Here is a 7,586-nt window from a genome sequence, read left to right on the forward strand (position 1 = left end):
TCGACCATGGTCGATTCGAGGCGGCACCTCCTTCCGCCCGTCACACCCTCCCCGAGAGATCTCGGCCCGGCTCCCTCCTCAGGAGGCCTCGGGCCACGCCCCTGCAGAGCTGGGACCAGGAACTGTGTTTCTGCGGCTGCCGGGGCCCTGCCTTGCCGGAGCCCGCCGCCCGCCGCATCCTGGGTGACTACTGGCTGAGTCCGCAGCGCCACGGCCCACCCAGCGCCGCCTAGGGCTGGCCGTCGGCGCGCAGGATTGAGCTGCTGCCTGGGGCCACCGGCCCGGCCGATGTGCAGTCGCCGAGCTGGCCCGCTGGCCACGGCGCGCGCCCGCACCTCACGTGAGCGTGCGGAGTCCCCGGGAAAGGCGGGGGGTGTGCTGAGCGGGGTGTAGGAGTCCCAGAGAGGGGCAGAGCCCAAGAGCCTCGAATTGCAGTCTCCGGCGCAGGAGGGGGCGGGCCTGGGGCAAAGGAGAAAGGAAGGGGCTAAGCGGAATGGGGGAAGACCTGCAGGTAGGGGAACCTTGCCCCTATCCTGTATGCTCAAAGCTCCCACCTTCCAGTTGGAAGCACCGATGGCAGAATATTAACTACCAGTTCCAGAGCAAGAGGAAGAGACACCTGGTTTTCCTGCGCCCGTGAGAGCCGGTAGGGGGCCGGCCAAGTTGTGGTGGGCGGGGATTCTGGGGCGCGGCCTAGCTGCTGTCGGGGAGGGCAAAACAGAGCCGGAGATTGCACCTTTGCGGTTTTGAGCCCATTGCCCGCGTTTGGGAACCAGGATAGATCGCATCAAGGAACAGCTTGCAGCCCCAGAGCAGGAGTGATTCCAGCCCAAGACATAGTGGTCAAGATGAATGACAGAAGGGAAGGAAAGCTGCCCTGGCATCATCCTGTGTGTTCCTGTGTTCGTCACATCTCTGTGCGTTTCTTTTTCTTTTGTGTTTGTTTTTTTTTGGTTTTTTGAGACAGAGTTTCGCCATGTAGTGCAAGCTGGCCTTGAACTCACTATGTGACTCAGGCTGGCCTCGAACTCGCAGCAATCCTCCTGCCTCAGCCTCCCGAGTCCTGGGATTACAGGCATGCACCACCATGCCTGGCCTCTGTGCATTTCTGGTCAGAAACACCCTTTGAAGCACTCTCTGTGTGTCCTCTGATCTGTGTTGTTCAACAAATAGTTATCAAGGTCCTGTTTTAGTGGCTTATGCCAGGTTTATACACTGAGTTAACAGCTAGGTTCACATCAGTGAAACAAACCATTGAGGTCCTTGCACCTCTGGTGGGGAGACAGGCCATAAAAAGGGGTCAAAAGGGCCGGGGATTTAGCTCAGTGGTTCCGCCTCTTGCCTCAAAAGCAAGTTTGATCCCCGGTACCAAAAAGGGGTCAAAGATGAATGGCCTGTTGTGTTGGAGAACAGGACTGGGTCAGGTGCTACTGCACATGGGATGAGCAGCGACTGTCTCTGGTCACAGTCTACAACAGTGCCTGACATGTAGTGGGTCAGTACTGCGGACCGAGAGCACAGGTTGGTCAGGAGGTCCTTTCTTAGAGGTGCAACTTAAACCAGGCTTGGAGGATGCAAGGCCAGCCATTTCCAGCCTCTGGGTGGAGGGAACAGTATACATCTGGCTAGTTTTGCTGCCCTGTGGAATCCGTGTTGCCATGTCTCTGTCTGCCTGTTGTCTCTGTGGTCTAGGGAGCCCTGGGGCAAGTCTAATTAAGTTCCAGAGTCCCTGGAAGTGAAGTCATTGCTGAGCTCCGTTCATTCACTGCATGACCAAATCTGGCCTTACGAGCTGGGCCCCACCATTTCCCTGGATGCAGCCCCTCCCCCGACAGCATCAGTCCCATGACCTCTGGCTCCTTCCCAGGGCAGCACCCTGCTGTTAGGAAGGAAGTCCTTCCTCCTGTCTAACCACAGTCCCCACTGAGGCAACCCCAGACCTTTCCTCTCATTCTGCCATGTGGGAAGTGGGGAGGAAATGTGCTGACTGTGGGAGCTAGCTCTGCCTGACAGAGTCTGGTAGACCCAACACCAGGAGGGTGACAACCCCTGGCAACCCTAGGGAGGCGAACCTCAAAGGACAGAGACAATTGCTCATTTTAGGAGCCTCTGTCATATCCGTTATCTCATCTAATCCATCAACACCCCACTTTATGGACAGAAACTCAGGCAGGTGCAGAGATGAAAACAGTGGCAGAACTGGAACCAGAACCCAGTTGTCTTGGTAAAACAGTAATGATATAACTAACATTTATGTTATCCTTACTCTCTTCAGGTACTGTGCTAGAACTTCGTGTACATTTTGTCCTTCTTCTTCCTCATCTCTTTCTCCTCTTTCTTCTTCTGGTTTTTGTTTTTGTTGTTTATTTGTTTTCAGACAGGGTCTTCGTTTGCAGTGCAGATGACCTTGAACTCACTATGTAGCCCAGGCTGGTTCTGAACTGTGGCAGTCCTCCTGCCTTAACCTCCCAAGTGCTGGGATAATAGGTGTGTGCCTCCACACCTGGCTTATATTTCTTCTTTCAGCCTCATCTGTGTGGGTTGTGCCATCAGTATCCCCGTTGTACCCAGGTGAGGAGACTGAGGCTCACAGCCATTCAACGACTTGCTGGAAGATACCAGCTAGTTCATGGCAGGGCCAGATTTGAGCTAAGGCTGTCTGGCATGCTCAGCGATCCTCCCTGTGCCCTGGGGTTCAGGAGAAGTGTCACAGATGTCTGTTTTTCAGGGATTTGGGGACACAGGCTTCAGGCTTTTTGCATGATGATCCCGAAGCAGACTTGCACCATGCCAAGGATGAGCTGGAAGGAGTGCTGAACAATTCAGTGCCCCCTGTCTTCAGATTATCTGCCTTATCTCCCTCTTGGGGTCTCTGAGATCCTGCCCTTCACACTCCAAATAAATGAGCTTCTGCCTCTCTGGGCCTCTCTCTGCTTTATTGAGGGGATATTCTGTGTACCGAGGGACACACTGAGTTGACTGAACCCATGGGCTGGGGAGTGTCCACCATCATGCCTTGATGCTGCCCCCACACCCATCGACCCATGAATCCCCACTGCTGTGCCATAGAAAGAAAGGCAGAGACATGCAGAGGCAAAGTAAAGGGGCTCAGGTAGTGACCTAGTCTGCTTGGGGGCCAGCAGGTGCTCTGGTGGGTTGGGACACTTGGAGTGGGGGAGGTCCCTTGAGTTGTATCCTGACCAGCACTGGGTAGGTGGCTTGCGGAGCAGCCAAATTTCAGTGTTCCGGGCGGAGGGGGCAGTGTAGAGAAAAGTTCGGGGATTCCCAGACTAAAATGTTCCATCCTACTGAGGGAACCATGAGACAGAGCTGCCCGAAATAAGGCCCATCCTTTCCAGCCTGGATTACTACAGCAAGCTTCGCTTTTTCCTGGGTGGACAATCAGGCAGAGGGGACGCAAGAGGGACAGCAAAGTATGGCTGGAAGCCTGGAGCTGGATCGAGTAATGGGGATCTGATAGTAAATACCTTAAATGCAAGGTACAGACTCTCCAGAGAGTAGTAGGGAGCCACTAGAAGGGCTAAAGCCAAGGGAAACATGTTTGATTTTACATTTCTTTTTTTTTTTTTCCCCTGTACTGGGGATCAAACTCAGGACCTTGCACTTTCTTTTTTTTTTTTTTTTTTTTTTGGTACTGGGGATCGAACTCGGATCCTTGCACTTGCGCAGCAGGCGGCAAAACCACTGAGCTAAATCCCGGGCAGGACCTTGCACTTTAGGCAGGCACAGTGCCACTGAGCTAAATCCCCCACCCAGCCCTACATTTCTTTTATTCCTTCATTCATTCCTTCACCATTCACCCCACTTGTCAATAAATAATGGCTGGGGGCACAGATCAAGTAGAACAGCACTTACTTAGTATTCATGAGGTCCTGGGTTTGATCCCTAGCACCAAAAGAAAAAAGAAAGAAATTAGCACCTTCTATTGGGAAGTGAAGCCGAGAGAATAGAGAAGAGCTGGAGAGGCATGAGTGGTGGCAGAGACCTGAAGAGAAGATGGTGTGGCCCAGCTCAAGGCATGGAAGGGTCTTCCTCAGGGAGAGGGTTGTGGAGGTGGAGACACGGAGAGCAATGAGCCCAGATGGCAGTGTGGTGCATCAGGCACCCAGACCCTGGCTGGAGCACCTGAATAGATACAGAGTGAGAAGTGCTGAGCGGGACCCCTAGGCACGCTGTGTACCTGGGGGAAGAGTCTTTCCTTTCTCCTGGGGAATCTAGAAAGCTCCTGGTTTGATCTGGTTATTAAGATAAGAGTTGAAATTCAGCAACGATGCAGGCATTCCAGGCAGAGGAATGGTGTTCAAAGACCCTGAGGTAAGCCAGGTGTGGTGGAGCCTGCCGTAATCCCAGCACTTGGGAGGCTGAGGCAGGAGGATCAATGAGTTCAAGCCCAGCCTGCTATATTGGGACCTTCTCTCAGAACAAAAAAAGACCCAAAGGCAGAGGGAGACAAGTAGCCTGAGGAGTTTAGAAGCCAATAGAGTTGACGCTCTGTGGGTTGAGGAGAGAAGAGGGAAATAGGGCTGAGGGTTTTATCTTTTCTCTGGGGTACACCCTACAAATGTGGGCACTGAGGAAGGGTCACTGGGGATGTGAGGTCCCCCTGTACAAGCAGATAGAAAGGCGAATATAGGGCTGGGGATTTAGCTCAGTGGTTTCAGCGGCTACCTCGCAAGCGCAAGGACCCGAGTTCGTTCCAAAAAAAAAAAAGAAAAGCAAATATAAGGAGGAGCTGGAGGTGGTGGTACACTCATAATCCCAACACACTGGGAGGCTGAGGCAGGAGGATTGCAGTAGCTTGTGATACTTTGCAAGATGCTGTCTCAAAGTAAAATATAAAAAAGGGCTGGGGAGGTAGATTAATGTAAAGGCCTGGGTTTCCATCCCCAGTACAAAAAAGGAAAGGGGTAACTGAAAGGGCACAAATGAAAGGTGTGTTAGGTGGCTCTTAAAGCATTTTCTCTGGGCCACCTCACTTCGAGAGTCCTTCAGGGGTTTAAGAGCAGAGGGGTTGTCGGGTGTAGCAGCTCATGCCTGTAATCTCACCATTTGGGAGGCTGAGGCAGGAGGATTGCCTTGGGCAACATAGTAAGTTCAAAAAGAGAGAGCAGAGGTGTTGAATCCTCCGCGTTCTGGGGAAAGGCATATTATATTCCTTTAGCATTTAATGAACTGATTGAAACCAAATAAATCTCCCCTGGACAACTGAACATACTTAGAACAGCTGATCAGTCCCTCTGCCACTTGGCCTGGAAAGAAAGGTGATGGATGGGCCGCAAGTTGTCTCAGGACCGTCCACCCTCTCCCCGCAAGCGGTCAGACAGGAAAGGAAAGGGAATGGACGCACTGTTTTGCACTGTTTGGGACAGACCCTGACCTCACAATTTCACATAATGGCCCCCAAGAACATTATCAAATGTCTCTGGGGTGCTCTGCACCCCAGGCTCAGTTTTCAGGGCTTTCTTTGGGAATATTAACCAGTTTATCTCCCAATGGCTGGCACAGAATGGGTACTCTTGCCATTCCCATTTTATGGTTGAGGATGCTGAGGCTCAGAGAGCCTCATGGTGTGGAACCCGCTCTTCGATGCTGCAAGCGTCTCAACACAGTGGCTCCCAGCCTGTTTTGCAGAGCGGCCAGAGTGAGGCTCACTGGGGCAAGAATTTAAAAGCCAAAAGGTAGCAGAAGTGTGGCCCAAATCACTCAGAGGGATGGGATAGGCAAGAGGCCAAGGTCAAGCAGGTAGAGAGGAAGGGGTGGGGCTAGGGACTGGACAGAGAGGGAGATTCAGTTTCCCTTTCGAAGGGACTTCCCCTTAGTGGGGGATTTCAAATGGAAAGTTATAAACAATCCACATTCTCTAGGTTTGGCCATTCCTTTCTCAAAGGCACCCAGGATCTGAAAAGAAACTGAAAGTTGGGGGGAAGGGGAGAGAGGCTCAGAGCAGCCTAGATAAATGGGGTTGAATAGGTTGAATTTCTGGTGACCTCATCAAGCCTGGGGGAGGTGAAGAGGTGAGCTGGGAGCCCGGCCTCTGCGCTTTTGGGACTGAGCTGAGAGAGACATCGCCATTGGGCTGTGTCTGGGCTCCACCCAGTTTACTCAGCCATCCCAGCCACTCCCTCTCTACCGCCACACACACTCCAGGGAAAGGGAAGGGGACAGGAAGGGGAAGCTCTGGCTGGTCTAAAATTCTGAAAGGGAATTTTCAGAATTCCTGTCCTTGTAATTTGGTGACTGGATGGTGGGTTCCAGTAAAAGGCCCCTGAGGGGACCCAGGGTCTGGACCAGGATTCAAGGCCTGTAATTGGTGGGCAGTCTGCAGACCTGGGTCCTGTTGACAACCAAGCCAGAACCCAGCAGGCTGGTAAGAAGCCCAGGCCCATGAGAAGCAGCTTTGTTTCTGGGAGTCAGGCTGTGGTGGTCCTGGCCCTGCCACCACTTTTTGACTCCCCTGACTGCTCCTGTCAGCTGAAGCACCCTTCTGGATGCCTCCAGCCTAGGCAAGCGCCAAGGTGCTCTCAGAGCTCCTGAAGACTACTTTCCACTAGTCCTGACCTGCTGTTCCGCTCCTATCAACACTCCCCTCCCTGCGTATGATTCCTCCTCTGTGAATGGAAACAAAGATGGTGCACACCTCACCAGGCACTGAGGTGATATATGGAGAGCCCTGGGCACAGGGCATTGGCATACAGCAAGCACACAATCTATGCTGGCTGCTGGTCCTTCCTGCTTTTCTACAAGCCTCACCAGAGCTCAGGGATCTCCATGCTTCTACACTGGGGTTCTTACTGTTCCCAGGCTGCTGGGTCCTTCCTGCCTCTCTGCAGCTGCCTGCCCCACCCATTCGGTGCTCCTGTTGCCCAGGTACTTCCTGGGTGACCTCATGCACTGCGTGGCTGCAGTTACTAGCTTCTCGGCACTGACAAGAGGCCCAGACTTCCTGGGGTCAGTCCTGATTTAAAACCTCTGTCTGTTGTCTCTGGAAGGTCACTAGTCAGACTTTGGGCACTGGCCTTTGGCTCAGGAAATGTGATCCGGTGTGTGTGTGTGCTGAAGCATACAGACTACAGGCTACCTCCTGATTCTCCCTGAATGTCCCCCGCGCCCAGCAAACTCAAGTAAAATTCAGCAATTCCCCCAAGCTCTTTCCCCTCTGATGCCCTACCCCAGGCAATAAGTCCCCTCCACCAGCTGTCACTCAAGACAGAAACACAGGCAGTAGTAACATCACCTCCTGTCCCCACTGTCTTTGCACCCAGCCAGTCCCTGAATCCTAGGATCTCATCTCCCAAACCTTCACTGCTCCCACTCTATCCTCTCCTAACTCTTCCTCCATGGGCCCCTCTTCATGTACCCACAGGCTCTTCATAGAGCCCTGCTTCCGGCTCTATCTTCCCCCCTGGCATTGGTTGTTTTCTACTGCTAGATGTGAAACTCCTTAGGGAAGGAACCCTGCCTGAGTCACCACTTACTGGTCCCTATGTGTGAGCTGAAAGAGGGACTCCAGAAAGTCTTCGTGAGTGAGCATGAATCAGGGGCCCACCCTCTCACTGTACAGATGA

General features: G+C 53.0%; 1 long non-coding RNA gene across 1 annotated transcript; it reads left to right on the top strand.

The window, feature by feature from the left end:
- Positions 1 to 201: 201 nt before the first annotated feature.
- Positions 202 to 2,917, top strand: LOC106009877 (uncharacterized). Its single transcript, XR_001183854.3, has 3 exons — positions 202 to 340; positions 562 to 646; positions 2,729 to 2,917. It is a non-coding gene; the product is annotated as an uncharacterized LOC106009877 (long non-coding RNA).
- The last annotated feature ends 4,669 nt before the right edge of the window (positions 2,918 to 7,586 follow it).

Source organism: Heterocephalus glaber, unplaced genomic scaffold (assembly GCF_053883595.1).
Source record: "Heterocephalus glaber isolate CG9 unplaced genomic scaffold, H.glaber_assembly_v1.0 deba00001452, whole genome shotgun sequence".
Taxonomy (NCBI): domain Eukaryota; kingdom Metazoa; phylum Chordata; class Mammalia; order Rodentia; family Bathyergidae; genus Heterocephalus; species Heterocephalus glaber.